The following is a 21,636-nucleotide window of genomic DNA, read 5'->3' as shown; positions in this document are numbered from 1 at the left end:
ACACAATGGAATATTATGCTACCTTGAAGAATAACAAGAAAGCTGCAAGCCACCGCATAACATGGATGGACCTTGAGGACATTATGTTGAGTGAAATTAGTCAGTCACAAAAGGAGAGATACTGCATAGGACCACTACTGTCAAAGACTAAGAAAAAGAACCCATACTAAAGGGGGTGTATTCTTTGCTGGGTGCTGGCACATGGGAGGTGTGGTGAGGGGCGGGAGGGGAAGGTGGAGCATAGGGCAGGGAATAGACACAGGATAGTTTGGGTGCTGGGGAGGGGGGCAATATACAAGAAGGGAGAGGGGAATGGAAGAACAAAGCGGATGGGAAAACAATTAGGCAGGTTTTCATGGCTAAGTGGGACATAAGTAAATAATGATGTATGCAGAACCCTGGAACAACAGGGCTCTGGGATACAGGGATTAAGACATGGTTGGAATGGGGAAAGGGGGGGAATAATGTTAAGATGCTTGGCTGTCTTTTGAATCTTGGTTTTCCTTGCATTACATTATAAAATAGACACTGGAGGGGGAGAGAAAGGAATAGCCAGAAACATCACCATAGAAAGCTTGTAAGTCCGTCTTCTACATATAATTGACTGGAATACCTAAAATGGGGCTACAACATATCCAGTGAAGGAGGCTTCCTATGGAGCCTCTGCATTACATAAGATTATAGATGGACTCCTGAACAGCATTCAGAATCTTCAGAGTAGGGAAATTTCCACTTGAAAGGATGGGCAGACCAGCCTGGAAGGGCTAGAAGAACAGAAAAAACTTCTTGAAAGAAAGACCAACAGGAAAATACAAAACAATATAGGCAGACTGACTGATTACTACAAGAACAAGGAAGTTGCTTGCCCAGGAGACATCAATTCAAGCGATCAGATTCCCTCAGAGCAAACCCCCTTTCAAAACTAAGACTCAATGGGAATGCACGCTCTGATTGTTGACCCCGTTCATCTCTGATAAGGGGAAGTGAGGGAAAAACAGCAATGAAGCTGCAAGCTAAGCCCTACAATGTTCAAAAGACTCCTGTGAACCTGGGTTGAGACCTGGGGACTCTTTGGCCCAGAGTCAGTGACATAGCCAAAGAGGACTAGAATGGAGAGAGAACCGTCCAGCTGATAAGAAGAGAGGGTACACACACAAGAACATCCACACTTGCAGATAATACCCAGGTGACCTGGCTTTAATGACTGGATGATCAGAGCTCAACTAGAAGAAGAAAGAAGAGGAAAAAAGGAGTAATCTGATACAACTTGATGAACTTAACCTACCTATGGATGCAGTAGCTCAAAAGAGGGAAAAAATCTTTACAACAAGGATTATTCCCCCCTCTCCTTAAACAGAGTAGACAGGCATGGGCAACTTCGACATTGGCTACCCAAAATGGGGGGCTACAAAGGCAAGAAGTGACTGGCTTACAAGCTTTCAAAAGGGAACCTAGATCCAGAGGGCCTGGAGGAAGGCACAATCTGTCTAGACGGGTCTGATGAAATGGAATGTGGATAGGTCTCTTGTGATACAATAGTGAATAATTATTAACAGGACTGATTGTGAGGGTTGGAAATGTAAAGGTAGACATTTTGTAGCAAGGTGGGGAGTGATTCACTTTTCAGTCTAGGAGCAGAGATTCCTGGGACCATCAAGGGAGAAGAGTGGAGAGCGGGACCCTACCCAGAGAAGCAGTGACATCAGAGACAGAGGCAGACGATGACGTGGAGAGATGGAGCAGCTGGGGACTTTAGATTCAGAGAGGAAGAGGGACTGTGTGCTGATGACCAAGGGGCAGGCTTGTAGTGATACCCTTTGGTTGGTTGATGATGCATGGAGGGGATTGTAACCATGGTAATGAAATGATATACGATAGGATGAATGTAAAACTGATGTTCTCCCATATAAACTATCACATAATTCACAATAAAACATAAAAAAAAAAAAAGATATATTTCAATGACCTAGTCAAGGAGGTCTGGTAGCATAGTGGTTACAAATCGGGCTGTGAACTGCACGGTCAGCAGTTTGAAACTACCAGCTGCTCCGCTGGAGAAAGATGAGGCTTTCTGTTCCCGTAAAGATTTACAGCTTCGGAAACCCTGTTCAGGGTTGCTATGGGTGGGAACCGACTCGACGGCACTTAACAACAACAACAGTCATTGGTATTACAAAATTTTATCATGCCATCTCCAGCATCATTTCTATCACCAAAGCCATATTTTCCAACTACTGATCTTTCCTCTTTGTTTTTAACTTTCACATTCCAATGATCATAATTATTAGTGCCTCTTGATTGACATTGATCTGATCAATGTCAGACTGAAGAAATTGTTAGAATTTTTCAGTTTCACCATTTTTGGTTTTAGTGGTTGGTACATTAATTTGAATAATAGTGGTATTAACTAGTCCTCCTTGTTTGTGTATGGACATTATCCTATCACAGACAGCATTGTACTTCAAGATGTATCTTAAAAATGCTCTTTTTGATGATGAAAGTGAAGCCATTCCACTTGAATATGTTATTCTGGCATAGTAAGCCTTGTGATTGTCAGATTGAAAATGGCCAATACTAGCCCATTTCAGCTCACTAATGCCAAGGATACTAATATTTATGTATTCCATTTCATTTTAGATGAGTTCCATTTTTCCTAGAGTTATAGTTTGAACATTCCACTTTTACTATGAATGGATGTTTCCATCTGTTTCTTCTCATTGTGTGTGGTACCCTATCAGCATATGAAGGTCCTGAAAGCTTTACTCCATTATGTCTTTAAGGTTACTGCATTGTGAGTGCCTTCCAAACTGAGGAGCGTATCTTCTGTCACCATATCAATGTTCAGCTGCTATTTGTAAGGTTTTCACTGACCAAAGTTTTTCAGGATTAGATGACCAGGTTGTTCTTCTACCTAGTTTGTCTTAGTATGGAAGCTCCATTGAGACTTGTCCACCATGGGTAACCCTGCTGATATTTAATATATTGGTAGCATAACCTCCAGCATCAGAGCAACACACAAGGCACCATAATAAGACAAAGTGATAAGATGAGTGGTGGACCCAGCATATAGAAGGTGCTCAAGAAATCATAAATAATTTAAGTCCCTGAAACAATCAGATCATCTGAAATTTGAAAACTAATAAAGCATCAAAATTGTTCATTCTATCAGCAGTTTTAATTGCCATCATAATAGATACTTAGAGTTTGATTCTTCTATACATTGTCCCACAATCTGCCCCTGGCCTTTTTTTGACTGATGATATGGAGCTTTTCCAGCTGATGATATGGAGCTTTTCCATCATTTCTCCAGATGTAATCAATTTGATTTCTATGTATTCCATCTGGTGAGGTCCATGTGTATAGTTAACTCTTATGGTATCTAAAAAGGTATTTGAAATGAACAAATCACTGATTTTGCAGAATTCTATCATGCGATCTCCAGCATCATTTCTATCACCAAGGCCATATTTTCCAACTACTGCATGGTTTCTGCTGAGAGATCAGAGCTTAATCTGATTTGCTTGCCCTTGTATGTTACACTTCTTTTTTCCCTGGCTGCTTTCAGGATTCTGTCCTTATCTTTGATTTTGGAGAGCTTGATTATTAAATGTCTTTGTGATATTCTTTTAGGGTCTATCCTTCTTGGGGTTTGGTGAGCTTCTTGAATGCTTATCTTTTCGCTTTTCAGGATGTTAGAGAAATTTTCTTCCAGCAGCTCTTCAACTATCTCCTCTATGTACTTGTGTGATTCTTCTTGTTTTGGAATGCTGATAACTCTTAAGTTATTCCTCTTCATGTTGTCCAACATGAATCTTAGATCTTCTTCAGATTTTTTTATCCTTTTTTTGTGCTTGCTCTTCTATTTTAGTAGTGTTGGGGGATTTATCGTCTAGCTCACTAGTTTTGGCTTCTATCTCTTCTATTCTACTCCTTTGCCCTTTCAGTGTATTGCCCATTTCTGATATTCTATTAAAAATCATTTGGATGTCTTTCTGTAGGTTTTGAATTGTTTCCAATGCTCTATCTATCTTATTTGATTGTTCCTATAGTGCTTTCCTGACTTCCTAAGTTTTCTCAACTCCATTGTATAGTGTTTTGAATCATTTTATAATTATTTTTCTGAATTCCTTCCCAGGCATTTCCAAAGCCTGCCCATCTTCCAGTATGGAGTGTAGGTCTACTTCCAGCTCATTTGCTTCAGTCACTTTATCTCGTTTCTGGACATGTGCTGATATGGCTATCTGTTTCTCTTTTTTGGGGGGGATATTCAGCAGTTAACTGTGGCCTTAATACTTAGATGAGTGTGTCTTTTGGTATTTTTTATGCTTTCTGATTACCTCCAGGTATATGTGATCAGGAGATGGGCTACCCTTTTCATTCTTCTTCCTGAGAAATTTCAAGATGCCACTGTTGGTCATTGTGATGTAACTCAGGATTTAATTTTTGGCCTATTTCCTTTTTAGTCTGCATGTCTTGCTCCACAATCCTGTTCAGGCCTTTTTCCTAGTGATAAACAGTTCAGGGCCAGCTGTGGCTGTTTTCTGCTACCGTTTGGTTTTAAGTGGAAAAGATGCCTTTAAATTTTGAGGAGATCTGTGCACATGTGTAATAGAACCTCTGGGGGTGGGGTGTCCACTCGCTCAGGCACCCCCTGTAGTTACCAGAATAGAGGTTTGCAGAAAGCGAGATACCAATGAAAGCATAAAAAACAAAAACAAAAACAAAAACTGTGTCTACACCTTATCTCTGCAGTTCGGTCAGGCATCTGAGGCTGCTCTGATTCTTCCCTCACTTAGTCTTGCCCAAGATGGCGGTTCCAGGAGCAGCTGAACATCTTGGATTAGAAAGCACTTTCTAATTTATTGCTTCTGCTACAAATTCCCCAAGCTGTAAGCCTTCCAACCTTCTAAATATTCCCTTATATGTGGTTCAGTGCTCTGAGAACATCCCCTGAGCCTGCTTAGTCCAGTATTCTGTGTTGTTGCTGACGGAGCTCTCACTGTATGTCTACCTGATCTGCCATCTTGATTGTTCTCTCAGATTCTTCTTGCAGGTTGTTCTATGTTTAATCCCCAGGATTCATGTACTTTTGATCCAAGGAAAGTTCAGCCACTACCTAGGTATGGTTCTTTACTCTATAGCCACAGGATGCCCTAGCTTTCTCAGGCAGAATCTAGAGCTTGGGACCTGTGTCCTTTACTTGCTAGGAACACATGTCAAACTTTCTGAGTGATACACTTTAAACCCTCTCTCTAGGCTTGGGATAAAAAGAAAGAACCCTATACCCACTACCTTACACGACTGACTGTATTACTCACAGCTAAGCTTTCCCCCCCAAAAAAAAACTCTCATAAATTATTCTAAAATATCACTCCTTTGAATATTTTTCATTTGTGTTTAGAATGAGGACCTTCCCAAGAATCAGTTATACAATTCTTGGGTGCTTTAAATGAAAATCTGTATCTAGCTGATGTGTCTCATACATCCACTCATAGCTTGGTGCCTCAGTCAAAGCTTCTAATGTAACATCCAGTTTCACATTATTTCCCATCATGCTGGTTTGAAATCTGGGTCATTCCTTTTTCTTAACTCCCACTTCCAAATAGTTAATAACTTCTACTGATTTTACCTCTCAAATTCTTCAGTTGTTTCTTACTGCCAACATGTACTCCAAGCTTTCATTGTCTCATATTAGTTGTCTAGGGAAGAGGTGGCAGTATGGACCCAGACTGATTGAGTTTGAAATCCAAATGAAAAATGGGAATAATAAATCTGTGCTTTGAACATAATACGGACTCAGTAACCATCAGGAGCTATTCTCTATCATGATTACTTGTCTGTTATCAAGAGCTGCTATTACAGAAATACCACAAGTGTGTGGCTTTTAAAACAGAAATGTATTCTTTCATAGTTTAGGAGGCTAGAAGGACAAATTCAGAGTGCCCCTTCTAAGGGAAGGCTTTCTCTTTCTGTTGGCTATTAGGAAACGTCCTTGTCTCAGTATCCGTAGGCTTAGAATTCCGTGGTGATCTCTATGTCTCTTGGCATCAATCTTTCCACGGATCTAGAAGCAGCACAGGGCAGGGATCCCAGGTCCAAAGGACACACTCTACTTCTGGCTTTACTTTCTTGGTGATAGTATGTCCTACTTTCTCTGCTCACATCCCTAAGAAACTCCCTTACGTTGGAACAGAGTTATGGGATTAAAAGTATTGCAACCCAACCTTAATCCTCTTATTGGTTGATCAAATCAGATCTCATTATGGGCAATCATCATATAACTGCTGCATTTTATCATTACATAACTACCAAACCACTGAGAATCGTGACCCAGTCAAGTTGACACATATTTTGGGGAGGCACAATTCAATTTATGACTTTACCTTTGAATTATTTCCACAATCCACAAATGTCTCCACAACTGTCTTACTCCTTCAATCAAACTCTAACACTGCTATCTGTTATAGGACAATTATAAAATGACTAGCACAATCCCCTGCCCTTTGTCCATGTCTTGAACAGTCTTCTTCAACATGGACATGAATTTGGCTATGACTTGCTTTCAGCAAGGAGGTAACAGCAAAGGGCCTCAATCAGAGATTTGAAAAATAATTGTTCATTGGGATATGCCATCTTTTGTTGCTGGAAATCCTCCAGGGACCATGTGAATGAGCTTGGCTAGCCTGATGGCAAGACATAGTTCAGTGAACATTCAGCAATATCTGCCTGCCAGCAACAACTGCCAGAAATGTGAATCCAGCCAACCTAGACTAATCTGTTTTTTTCTTTTGTCTATCCCATACCCTGTGCTCTACCATTCTCTAGACTAATCTGCTTTTGAAATTGCCTGCAGCCAAAAGAGTAAATCTAGGCAAGAACAGCATAGGAATTAACCAAATGAATGCAGCTCAACTTGGTGACTCACCAAATTGTGAGATAATAAATGATTGCTGTTTTAAACCATCAAATTTTGAGATGTTTTGTTACATGGCACTAGATAACTGATTTACTGCCATATTGTCTTGAACAGCTCTAATCATATAGCCTTTCTGCTTAGGTGGCTATTCGGGTTTGGTTGGGGTATCTGGGATTATATTTACTGTCCTAGCATATTAATATATTATGTACCAGTGAGATAATTTTGACTCATGGCAATCAGGTGTGTCAGAGCAAAACTGTGCTCCATAGTGTTTTCTTGGCTCTTCCTGCCTTCTGAATTTTGCTTATGGGCAAATCCCATCCATTTGGTCACATATGGTTGTTTGTTCTGAGGACTAACTTCCTACCTGGTGTTGTTACTTTATAGGCTTCTTGTTTGGCTGAAAATGATCCCTGGGGTTTGAAAAGTATTTAAAGGTCATATTCTTGGGGTTCCACAAATCTTTATCAGACCAGTAAGTCTGGTCTTATTTGTTTTTTAAATTTTAAACTTTGTTCTTATTTTTCTCTTCTCTGTCCAGAATGTTCGATTGTGAGCCTTATCAGAGTGGTCTGTAGCCTAGCCATGCACTATCTAGTTCTGGTCTCAGGGTAGTGGAGGCTATGGTTTCATGGTCCTTTAATCCGTTGGACTAATTGTCCTCCATAACGTTTTCAATGGCTTTTTTTTTTTTTTAAGAAGTAGATGTTACCAGGTGTTCTTCTGAGATACCTTTGAGTGGACTCCAAGCTTGAGTGTGTTAACTATTTGCATCACTCAACTACTAGTTATTATTGTTCTGCCATGGAGTCACTTTCTACTCATGGTGACCCTGTATATGTTTCTGAGGAGTGACTGGTGGGTTTGAGCAACTGACCTTGCAGTTAGTAGTCCGGTGGTTGTCCCATAGCAAAATATCGGCAATTATTAGCACCTTCTTTTACTCTTAAAATTGTTAGTTTGGATGATGAGTTAAATAGTCACCCTATTTCTGCGAAAAATTGTTCCTATTGCCTGTTGTTTTAAATACTTTAAAAAAAAAAGTTTTAATTGTGAATTGAGTGATAGTTTACATGGCGGCACATCACTTTTACACTGATCATTTCATTTCAATGATTACCATCTCCTCTGTGCATCATCATTCAACAGTATTTGCTTCTATTCCCTTTGTTCCCCTCTCAACTTGGGGTGGCGGGGGGTATGTATACAAAATCACTCAGGAATATATAATTATCTAAACACCCAAAGGACACACTCTACAAACCTGCCCCCCTGGCCACTAGCATCTGGCTGCCAGCACACAGTCTTTCTCTTTCCATGAGTCTAGAGTCCTGAGCTGCTCTCTCTCTCTCCATGTTCTTATCTCTGTTTCCATCTCTGTTTCCAGCTCTGGTGTCACTTCTTTTCTGGATAGGGTCCCACATTCTGCTCGTGTTCTTCTCCCTTGATGGTCCTAGGGTTCTCTGTTCGTCGACTGTAAGATTAACTACTCCAGTCTTTTTGTTACAAAACTTCAACCTACACAGTTGTGACAGTCACAATTAGTCATGATAACAATTACTCACTATTGAATCATAAGAATCTTATCCAATCTCTTTTCCCAGGCCTGTCTAAACAAGATAAAACTATTCAGTGGGGATTCTATCCCCCACCCCTCCACACACACACTCAAACTAATTTCCTTCTTGAAAACCCGTAAGCCAGTCACTTCATGCCTTTATAGACCCACTAATTTTAGGTAGCCAACATGTAAGCCTCCTGTCCTTATCAACCCTGTATCTTCCATCTCAGTTGGTATGTTGAACTACTTCATCCATCAGTATAGGTCAAGTTCATCAAATTGTAGCAATTTACACTTGCTTCCTTTATTAAAAGAAGAAAACAAAAACAGGAATTTTATTTTTCCCCTCTTGTCTTCCTCTGATTGAGTTCTGATAAACAAGTGATTGAAGGCAGGTCAAATGCATATTATATACAAGTTTGTGCATTCTTGTGCGTCTCTCCTCACTTCACATCTGCTGGGCATTTCACTCTCAACTCTAGCTCTCTGTGGCTATGTCCTTGTCCATGGGTTCAGGAGTCCACAGGTTTCACCAAACTTCAGACCAGCCAACCCCTCCTCATCTCTCTCTCATCTCCAGGTCAATGGGAGTCTATGGAACATGGAAGAACTTGGCCCATATCTTCATTCTTGCCTTTTCCCCTCCTCCACTCACCAGGAGACCAAAGTGATTGCCAGAAAGCTTACACACCTGCTCATGTGTTCCCTTTGAGTTTTAGTCTTGAAGAGGGATATGTCTTGAAGGGACTTGATTGCTTGCTTTAATGGCTCCCCAGTGAACAACTTGCTTGTTCTTGTAGAAGTCAATCAGATTACCATTTTTATTTTGGATTTTTCCTGCTGATCTTTCTTTCAAGAAGTATCTTCTATTCTTGTAGCTATTCCAGACTATGCTGCTTGTCGTTTTAAGTAGGAATGTCCCACCTCAGCGGGTTCTGGATGGGGCTCAGGATTCCATCTTAGATCCTATTGACTACATAGGCTCCATAGGAAGGCTATTTCACTGGGCAAATTCTAGAACCCTTTTTAGATATTCCAATCAGTTTTAGACTGAAGACAGGCTTACAAACTTTCTGTAATCATGTTTCCTGATATTACTTTCTATCCCACTCAAGTGCCTATCTTGCAGTAGTAGGCAAAGGAAACCAACATTCATAAGACAGTCAAGTATCTTAATATTATTTCCCCTCTTTTACCCATTAAGTCTATGTCTCGATCCCTATATCAGAGAGCCCTACTGTTTCAAGGATGAGCATACAACACTATTGACCTCTGTGCCATTTAGCTCATGCAAACCTACCTTGGTATTCCCTTATCTACCTTGTTCTTCCATCCCCGTCCCACTTCTTGTGTATTACCCTCCCCAACACCTGAACTCTGATGTGTCTATTCCCTACCTTATCCCCTCACCCCCCTGTAACAAAGAATTTTTTTTTTTTCCTTTCAGTATAGGTATCTCTTTCTTAAGCTTTTACAATAATGGTCTTATGTAGTATTTGTGTTTTTGTGACTGGCTAATTTCACTCAGCATAATGTCCTCAAGGCTATCTATGTTATATGGTGGCTTATAGCTTCCTCGTTATTCTTCAAAGTAGAATATTACATTGTGTGTATATATCAAAGTTTGTTTATCCATTCTTCCATTGAAGGGTACTTAGGCTGTCTCAACCTTTTTGCTATTGTAAATAGTGCTGCTATGAACATTGGTGTGCATGGATATACTGGTGCTATGGCTCATATACCAAGTACAGGAATTGTTGGGTCATATGGTATTTCTATTTTCAACTTTCTGAGGAAGTGCCATACTGTTTTCTAGAGTGTTTGGACCATTTTGCATTCCCACCAGCAGTGTAGGAGGGTACCAGTCTCTCCATATCCTCACCAACATTTATTGACCTCTGTGTTTTTGAACGTTTTTGTTATTGCTGGTAATATGTTGTTTTAATTTGCCTCTCTCTAATGGCTAGAGATTGTGAACATTTCTTCATATGTTTGTTGGCTGCCTGAATGTCTTCCTTGGTGAAGTGCCTGTTCATTTATTAATTGGATTATTTGTTCTTTTCTTGTAGAGGTGCTGTAGTTCTCTACAGATTTTAGAAATTAGTCCTTTGTCTGATACGTCATTGCAAAATATTTTTCCCATTCTATGGGCTCCCTTTTTACTCTTTTGGTGAATTTTTTTGATGCACATAAGTTTCTAATTTTTAATATGTCCCAGTCATCTATTTTGTCTTTTGTTTGTATAATTTTCACAATGTTTGATTGTCTGTGTTTGCCTTGATTTGTTGTTGTTGTTAAGTGCCATCGAGTTGATTCTGACCCACAGTGACCCTGTTTTTCCAATGATCAGATGGTGACTTTAAACCACTGACCTTGCAGTTCAAATGACTTTGCAGTCTGACGCATTAGCCCACAGCACCACACCAGGACTCCATGTACCTTGTATTGTTGTTGTTGTTGTTAAGTGCCATCGAGTCGATTCCAACCCATAGCGACCCTGTATAGGGTTTCCGAGACTTTGCAGCTTGACGCATTAACCCACAGCGCCGCACCAAGACTCTGAACCTTGTATTGGGGTGCTTAAATTTGTCCCTATTATTTTTTTTTTGTCTTTGATCTTCATCAGTACTTTATTTATTTATTTATTTATTTATTTATTTTAATTAAATGTTTTTATTTTGGATTGAGTGAAAGTTTACAGGGCACATCATCAGCTTCACATTCAACCATTCATATAGCTTGTGTCATTACATTGATTATTATCCCCTCCATATATCATCAGTTAACAGTGTTTCTCTCTCTCTATCCTCTTTAGCTTTTTTTTTTTTTTTTTTTTGGACGAGGGGGGACTTGCCTTTTTTGGAGTTTACAGTCTCGGCTTTTAGGGAAGGTTTTTACATTTGTCTGTGGATATCCAGGGCTCATGTATGAGATTACTAACAAGCATTACTGAATAATCAGATGAGGGACAGTTTGCTATGTCTACTAGGTAGCTAAAGTCTGATCCTCAGAGCCTATGTCCCTATTTTTTTTATTAATGACCTTTATAATTCTGGGATTTACATTAAGGTCTTTAATCCATGCAGAGTTGGTATTTGTATACAGTATGAGGTAAAGTTCTTGTTTCAGTCTTTTGCATACTGATTTCCAGTTCTGCCAGCACCATCTGTTGAAGAGACTACCTCCTCCCCATTTAATGTACTTTGGCCCTTTCTCAAAGATCAGTTTGCTGTATGTTGATGGGTTAATATATATAATATAACATAATATAATATAATGCATGCAGATTCTCAATTCTGTTCCACTGATATGTATCTTTCATTGCGCCAGTACCAGGCTGTTTTGACCACTGTAGCCATGTAATAAATTTTGAAATGAAGGAGCAGGAGACTTCCAACTTTGTTCTTTTTCTTAAAGCAGTGCTTTACTTATCCTGGGTCTCTTTCCTTTCTGTATAAAGTTTTAATTGTTTTTTCCATTTCTCTAAAGAATGTTGTTTGAGTCTGGATTGGGATTGCGTTATATGTGTAGATTGCTTTGGATAGTATTGACGTTTTCATTATGTTAATTCTTCTTATCCAGGAGCATGCATGGTATATTCTTCCTTTTTTGTAAATCCCTTTTGGTTTCTTGCTGTAGTGTTTTATTAGTTTTCTTTGTATTGGTCCTTTGTTTCTCTGGTTACAATTATTCCTAAATATATCATCCTTTGAGCAGCTATTGTAATTGATATTGCTTCCCTAATTTCTTTTTCACTGTTGTCATTACTAGTATAGAGGAATCCAACTGATTTTTGTATGTTTTGTATGTTGATCTTATACCCTGTCACTTTGCTGAATCTACCAATGAGTTCTAGTAGTTTTTTTGCTGAGTCTTTTGGGTTTTCTATGTTAAGAAAGCTGTGCAACAGGATTATATTCTTTCACTATACTTATTAAACCTTTATACTCAGCAAATAATCCAAGAAGCTGGGTTATATCAAGAAAAACATGGTATCAGAACTGAAGGAAAACTCATTAACAACATGTGATACGCAGATGATACAACCTTGCTTGCTGAAAGCCAAGAGGACTTAAAATATTTACAGATGAAGATCAAAGACCACAGCCTTCAGTATGGATTGCATCTCAATGTAAAGAAAACAAAAATCCTCACTACTGGACCAATAAACAACATTCTTATCAATGGAGAAAATAGTGAAGTTGTCAAGGACTTCATTCTTCTTGGATCAACTGTCAACACTCACGGAAGCAGCAGTCAAGAAATCAAACAATGAATTGCATTAGGCAAGTCAGTTGCACAAGACCTTTTTAAAGTGTTGAAGAGCAAAAATGTCAGCTTGAGGAGTAAAGTGCGCCTGGCCCATGCCATGGTATTTTCAATAACCTCATATGCATGCAAAACAGGACAGTGAATAAGGAAGACCACAGAAGAATTGATGCATTTGAGTTATGGTGTTGGAGGAGAATATTGAAAGTACCATGGGATGCCAAAAGAACCAACAGATCTGTGTTGAAAGAAATGCAGCCAGAGTGCTCCTTGGAGGCCAGAATGGCCAAACTTTGTCTCTCATACTTTGGACATACTGTCAGGATGGACCAGTGGCTGGAGAAGCATATCATGTTTGGTAAGGTGGAGGGTCAGAGAAAAAGAGGAAGACCTCCCAGTGAGATGGATTGGACAAGTGGCAGCATCAATGGCGTCAAGTGTGGCAACAATAGTGAGGTTGGCCCATGATTGGACAGTGTTTTGTTCTGCTGTGCATACAGTTGCTATGAGTCAGTACCGACTTGATGGCACCTAACAACAACAACAATGTATAGGAGAGTATCATGTACATTAAATATTTTTTGATTTGATATTCAAGAAACTTCAAGAGTTGGTTTCAACCTACAATTAAAGCAAAATGTCCCTCCCTACTTTAAACCTTAGGCAAATTGAATTATAGTTGAATTTCTTAAAACATAACCTGTACTTTCTATTTCATTATGTAGCCTCTTCCTTATTTGTTTCCTCTGTTTGTTGATCTCTTTGTGCATCTTAAACTCCTACTACATGTTTGAAGCACCTTGATAAGCACTAGCACTTCTATGAGACTTTGTTTATTTTCCTCAATTCGTTGTTGTTGGGTTGACTAATCTCTATTCCTAGTTTCCTTTTTCCTAGCCATCTTATAGTTGTGGTGACAATGATTCTCATCTTATGATACCTTGAATTTTATGGTTTTATCCTCTGCATCCAATTTTCATATTGTGGAGGGCAGAGACTGTACTTTGCTTATTTTATAATTTCTTACAATGTCTAGAGCCAGGAATCTAAGAAGTGATCAATAAATGTTCATTGAATTAAGGCTTAACTTAATGACTGAGGCCAACACCAGCAGACATGCTACTTTTCACACAGGCTTACACTGATTCCTTGAAAGCAAACTCTGAAATGGATAAAGATTGCTTTTGAAGACATACCTGTAAGGAAGCAAGGAAGATAGGATTGGGAAGAGAGAGAAGCTGACTGAGGCTTCAGCCCATCCTATGGAAGCAAGGAGACTTTCTAGGCCCACTACTTTGAAGTTTCAGTTCTAGGGATTCCTTTTAAATTTCTTCACTGTTTTTCTGCAATATCAGACTGACAGTGACTACTGATTACTGAGATCAGGGTGCCTATATTTAGGATCCTTTCCTTCCACCAATATTTGCTGCTTTCAATATACTGTGGGTTATAAAATATGTTCTTATAATTTTTTTTAAAGTTCTTATAGTTTTTTTCTAACTCAGGGATAGCAGATTATTTTAATATAAAGGCTAGATAGTCAATATTTTAGGATATCAGGGTTATATAGTTTCTTTTACAACTACTCAACTCTGCTATTATAATAGCAAAAAAGCAACCATAGAAATTTCTGGCAAGATGGCAGTCTAGACAGGCACACTACACAGACCCTCTACAACAAAGACATGAGAGATCAAATGAACCAGAAACAGATGAAAATCATGGGGTCCTGAATGGCGAGAGGAAAGGTTACAAACATTTAGAAGGATTCAGTGCTGGCTAGTAGGAAAAACTGAAAAGGGATGGTGAGAAGGGGAGACTGCTACCACCAGTTGAACTTTTATGAGGATCTTTTGGCAACAGAAAGTGGCCTGCAGGCACACAGGTGACAGGAAAGTTGCAATTCTTTTTCCCCATACTCCCCTGATGACCAGAGGTCTAGCCAGCTCCCATCCTCATCAACGCCCAGCCCTTGCTCTCCAGGAGTTCAGAGCCATGTGGTTGGGAGTAACGCCAGTGTGAAGTGAGGGCCCGCTGTACCACTTCGGTGTCTGGATTCAGGCAGGCATGGCTCTAGACCTATAGAATCCACAGAGCCACCAGACCAGCATTACTCTAACAGAAACTCTCATCACCAGTCACCCTGCTCCCAGCTGCCTTGTGTTCCTAACAACACTGAAAGCCGGCCCAATAAGACTCTCCAAAAACGACTTACATACTGAGTACTCTGAACATAGAGAACATGTAGGCCTATAATAATTCCTTCTAGGGTCAGAAGCTCTGCTCTCACATCCCTTGTACACCTGCTTTGTGAGCTCCCTGAATTGTAGGAGCCCCTTAGAATTTCTCCTCTCCAGGTTCAATGGCTGCACTGTTGGTTTTTTTTATTTGTTTGTTTCTGTTTTCTTTGCTTTCCCTATCATTTTTTCATTGTTTTTGTTTATTCTCTCTTCTTTTTCATTCCCTTAATTTGACACTATCTTCACTTTTGTTTTTCCATCTTTTTGTCTGTTTCTCATTTCCATTTTTTACTTTTGATCTTCTTAACTATTCTCTCTATTCATATTCTCTCTCCCTACCTTTTCCATGTGGTTAAAATTTATTTTCACTTCTATATAGATCCATTTCTCTGTCACTCTTTTTTCTTTATTATCATTATAGTCTTTTTTCCTGTTTGATGCCTTTTTTGTTTCTTTTTCTCCTTGATTACTTTATCTTTTCATTTTTGGTTTCTTGTTTGTTGTTTCTGTTTTGTTTTCTCAAGTATGTGTTTATGTTTCTCCTCTTTTTCAACCAGCAGGAGACAGCAACCATGCCCATACAACCCAGCCACAACTGTACCCTCTGCAGCTCACTGATGGGAAAAAGCCAATACAAACTCTTATACCACCTGAACAATAATAGACAGCAACTAATACTGAATCCACTGTAAACTGAGGTGCACAAACGGTGAATGGAGATTGGTGCACATGCTTCCACTCTCTAACTACACCTACAGGAACACATCAACATACAATCATCAGTTAAATACAAATATAATAACACCACAATGTCCTGGAGACAACAGACAATTTTAGCTCACATGAAGAAACAAGGGAAAATGACTCAAACAAATTGATGCGGGACATAAAATGTTTCTGAGACTGAAAGGATAGTAGAACTAACTGAAAAAGAATTAATAAAAAAGAATGATATTTAGGACCTTCAAAGGGTTGACAGAAGGATCAAGGAAAGCAAGGGGAAACACCAAAAAACTTTAGGAGAATTCAGGAAAACACTACAAGAGCAAACAGATAAAATAAATGTAATTTTGAAACAACACAAACCTGCCATTAAAAATCCAAAATGTTAATACTAAGATTTCAAAAATGGACAATACATTGACAGAGGAAAGGAAATCTGAATTACTGAGTCCAAAGATAAATCTCTCAATATTAGTATGCTAGAAGAATGATTAGAAAAAAAAAATGCAAAGAAAGCCTATGAGAACTGCATGAAGAAGAATAATTTATGGTGATTTGAATTCTAAAACAAGAAGAGAAAACGAAAAGCATAGAGAAAATTGTCAAAGGGTTGTTGGAAGAAAACTTCCCTAGTATCATGAAAAATGAGAAGATAAGCATTCAAGAAGCTGAACAAAAGCTAATCAAACTTTCCAAAACCAAAAACAAAGAAAGAATCCTGAGAGCAGCTTTGGAAAAATGAAAAGTTACCTAACAAAACAAAACAAAATACCCCAACAAGACTAAGCTCTGATTTCTCTGCAGAAATAATGTAAGCAAGAAGGTGATGGATAACATAGATAAAACTCTGAAAGAAAAAATTATCAACCAAGAATCACATACCCAGCAAAGCTGTCCCTCAAGTATGGTGGTAAAACTAGGACATTTCCAGATAAACAGAAATTAAAGGAATTTCAAATAATCAGACCAACTTTATAAAAAATGCTAACGGTTGTCCTTTGAACTGAGAACCAACAACAGCTGACAACAACCTGAGATTACCATACATGACAACATCACCCAAGACTCAATCCAGATACAGAAGTTTTTAAAGTAAAATAAAACTAAAAGACTGAAAATAGAAACCAGAAGTAGCAATTTGTAATGAAGTCAACTACAAAACAGGCAGAAGAAATAGTGCAGATACAGAACTTCCAAATGGTGAAGAAATCAAGTAGAATTCAAGATAAAACAGACTGTTTTAAATGGGGAAAATTAATAATTTACAGGGTAATCTCAAATCAAATGAATGCACCTTCACATCAGAATAAAAAAGGGAGAAATCAGAAAAATTTATTAATATTAACACAACAGAAATACAAATGAAAAGAAAACCCCACAAACAAAAGGAACTCAGCACAGAAAATTATGTGGAACAAAGAAACCAGCAGTACCTCAAAAATAACATACAGCAATCAATTCACACCTATTGATAATTATACTGAATGTAAATGGAATAAATGGAAAAATCAAGAGACAAAGAGTAAAGAAAACAGGATCCTTCAATATGCTGTCTATAAGAGACACACACTTTATACACAAAGGCTGAAAATCAAAGGATAGAAAAAATATATCAAGCTAATGGCAATCAAAAATGAGCAGGAATGATTATTTTAATCTCTGATAAAACAAACTTTAAAAGAAAAATCAGCAAAAAGAGATGGAAAAGGACATTATTATCATTATTAATGGGTCAATTGAACAAGAGGAATTAACCATAATAAATATGTCCCCAATGAAAGAGCCTCAAAATACATAAATCAAACTCTAATAGAATTGAAGAAAGAAATAGACAACTCTACAATAATAGTAGGAGATTTTAATACATCACTTTTGATGAATTCCAAAACAACTAGAAACTCACCGAAGACACAGACAAACTAAACACCACAATTAACCAACTTGACCTTATAGGCATATTGTTGTTGCTAAGAGCTTTTGAGGTGGTTCTGACCCATAGTGACACTTTATAGGGTTGCTGAGGAGAGGCTGGTGGGTTTCAACTGCTGACCTTGTGGTTCAAATTGACCTTGTGTTATGGTCCAGCACATTATCCTGCAGCATCACACCAAAATAGAGCACTTAATCCAACACCAGCACAATATACATATTTTCCAGTACACATGGAACATTCTCCAGAATAGATCATATGTTACACCACAAAACAAATCTTAATATTTTAACAAACATAAAAATTCTACAAGGCATCTTTTCAGATCAGAATGCTATAAAATTAGAAATTTACAACAGCAAGATAAAAGGATAAAAAAAACTCCAATACATAGAAATTGAATAACACACTGATGAATCTACTGGGTAATAGAAAAATAAGAAATGAAATAAACATTTTACTTGAAACAAACCAAAATGAAAACACAACATTCCCAAACTGTTGGGACACAGTAAAAGCAGTTCTCAGAGTGTAATTTACAGCAATAAATGTATACTTCCCAAAAGAAAAAAGAACCAAAGTCAACATCTTATGTCAGCATCTCCAACAATTAGGCCTATTGCCACCAGAAGAAAAGAAATAGTAAAGGTTAAAGCAGAAATAAATGAAATAGAAAACAGAAAAACAATAGAGAGAATCAACAAGAGAAGAAACTGTTTCTTTGAAAGGATTAAAATCTATAAACCACTGAAAAATCTAAAAAAGAAAAGGAGAAGATACAAATATCAGGAGTAAGAACTCATATGGGTGACATTATAACAGAACCAATGGAAATAAAAAGGATAATAATAGAACACTCTGAAGAATGGCATTCCAAGAAATTTGAAAATCTAGAAGAAATAGACAAATTTCTAGAAACATATGACCTATCTAAACTAACACAGACTTAAGTAGAAAACTTGAACAGATCTATCACAAGAGAAGAAATTGATCAAGTCATTAAAAACTTTCAACTAAAAACAGTCCAGACCCAGGTAGCTTAAATGATGAATTCTACCAAACATACATGGAGCTCTGGTAGCGTAGTGGTTACGAATTGGGCTGCGAACCTTAAGGTCCGTGGTTTGAAACTACCAGCTGCTCCGCGGGAGAAAGATGAGGCTTTCTACTCCCATAAGGATTTACACCCTCGGAAACCCTGTACAGGGTCGCTATGGGTCGGCTCCGACTCGAAGGCACTTAACAACAACAACAACAACCAAACATTCAGTGAAGAAGTGACATCACTTCTAATCAAACTATTCTAGAATGTAGAAAAGGATGGAAAACTCCCAAATTTATTTTATGAAGCAAGCATACCTTTGATACCAAAACCAGGCAAACACATCACTAAACAGGAACATTATGGGCCAATATCCCTCATGAACATACATGCAAAAATTCTCAACAAAATCCTAGTCAATATTGAAGGATCCTGTTTTCTTTACTCTTTGTCTCTTGATTGGTCCATTTAATCCATTTACATTCAGTATAGTTATCAATAGGTGTGAATTGATTGCTGTATGTAATTTTTGAGGTACTGCTGGTTTCTTTGTTCCACATAATTTTCTGTGCTGAGTTCCTTTTGTTTGTGAGGTTTTCTTTTCATTTGTATTTCTGTTGTGTTAATGTTATTCAATCTTTCTGATTTCTCCCTTGACCAAGTGGGATTCATACTAGGTATGCAGGGATGGTTCAATATTAGAAAAACAATCAGTGCTATCCACCCATAAATAAAACAAAGGAAAAAAATCACATGATTATACGGATTGATGCTGAAAAGGCAACTAACACAAGCCAACATCCATTCCTGATAAAAATATCCAACAAAACAGGAACAGAAAGGAGATTTCTCTATGTGATTAAGGGCATATATACAAAACCAACAACCGACATAACTCTCAATGGTGAAAAACTAAAGGAACACCCCATTTTGAACAAGAACTAGACAAGGTTCCTTTTATCACCACTCCTGTTCAATATTGTGCTAGTATTAGCCAGAGCTATGACGCAAGAAAGAGAAATTAAAGGAATCCAAATGGGCAAAGAAAAAGTAAAATTATATTTGTAGATGATATGATCCTATACTTAGAAAATCCCAAAGATTCAGCAAGAAAATTATTGGAACTCATTGATAGACTCAGCAAAGTAATAGGGTCCAAGATCAACATACATGGCATAATACACTATCAAGCATAACTGAAACCTAAACTGAGCAAATAGAAAATCCACAGACTGAGGTAAAAAATGTTTGACAATGATCTATCAGATAAAGAACTACTCCATAACATTTATAGAATACTTCAGTGCCTCAAGAAGAAGACAAATAATCCAATTTAAAAATGGGCAGAAGACATGAGTAGACACTTCACCTAAAAAGACATTTAGGTGACCAACACAAATATGAAGAAATGGTCACGATATTTGTTGTTGTTAAGTGCTGTAGCGTTGGTTCTGACTCATAGTATAGGGTTTCTGAGGAGGAGCTGGTGGGTTTGAACTGTTGACCTTGTGGTTTGCAGTCCAGTGCTGATCCTACAGTGCCACACCAGAAGTCCCATTAGTCATTGTTGTTGTTGTTGTTAAGTGCTGTTAAGTTGGTTCCAACCCATAGCATCCCTGTAATGTTTCTGAGGAGTGGCTGGTGAGCCTGCACTACCAACCTTGCAGTTCAAACCAACTTTGGAGTCCAGCGCATTAACCCACAGTGCCACACCAGGCACATTAGTCGTTAGTCACTGTTGTTAAGTATCATATAGTTGATTCCGACCCATAGTGATCCTATATAGGGTTTCCAAGGAGTGATTGGTGAGCTTGAACTGCCCACCTTGTGATTCATATGCCTTTGCAGTCCCACAAATCAAAATAACAATGAGATACTAGTTTACTCCCATATTTAATAGTCATTAGTCATTAGAGAGATGTGAATCAAAACAACAATGAGATATTAGCTTACTCAAGTATTAATAGTAAAGTTCCAAAAAACAGAAAACAACAGATGCTGGCAAGGGTGTGGAGAGACGGGGACCCTCCTACACTGCTGATGGGACTGTAAAATTGTGCAAACACAGCTGAGAAAGGTATGACACTATCTCAAAAACTTAGAAATAGCAATACCTTATGACCTAGCACCTAGCAATCCCTCTCCTTGGTATATATTCTCAAGAAATACGAACGATGATATGAATAGGTATATACATACCCATGTTTATTGCAGCACTATCCACAATAGCAAAAAATGGAGACAGCTTAACTACTCATCAACACAAAATGGTTAAAACAAACTTTGGTATATATACACTATGGAAAAACACCCAATGTTGAAAAATAACTTTGAATATGAAAAACACCTCACAACATGGATGAACCTGGAGGACATTATGTTGAGTGAAAGTCATTAACCCCAAAGGACAAATCTTGCATGAGACCACTGTTGTAAAAAGTTAAGAAAAGCTTTTCTTCTTTGTTTTTAAAATGTTTTATTGTGAATTATATGATAGTTTACATGAGAGAACTTTAGTTTTACATTCATTCCATTGTATTATCATTTCATTGCCATGGTTCCAATCCTCTCCATGCATCATCAACCAACCAAAGGGTATATACCCTACAAACCCTCCCCCTACACTCCCCCCTCCCCCCAAGAAAAGCTTTTCTTGATAAAAGAAACATTCTATAATGGTTACCTAGGGTGGTGGAGAAGGAAACTAATTCATGGGTTAGAGGGTTTGTTGTTGTTAAGTGCCATCGAGTTGGTTCCGACCCATAGCGGCCCTGCATAGGGTTTCTGAGGAGCAACTGCTGAGCTTGAACCACTGACCTTGCAGTTCAAACGGCTTTGCAGTCTGGTGCATTTACCCACAGTGCCACTTTGATGGTAGATGTACGTTAATATGGGTGATGGGGGAGGGGGGTTAGGGGGGCTGGGAGTAGGCAATATACAATAAGAGATATG

The sequence above is a fragment of the Chrysochloris asiatica genome, unplaced genomic scaffold (assembly GCF_000296735.1).
Source record: "Chrysochloris asiatica unplaced genomic scaffold, ChrAsi1.0 scaffold00030, whole genome shotgun sequence".
Taxonomy (NCBI): Eukaryota; Metazoa; Chordata; class Mammalia; order Afrosoricida; family Chrysochloridae; genus Chrysochloris; species Chrysochloris asiatica.
Note: the sequence above shows the minus strand (reverse complement) of the source record.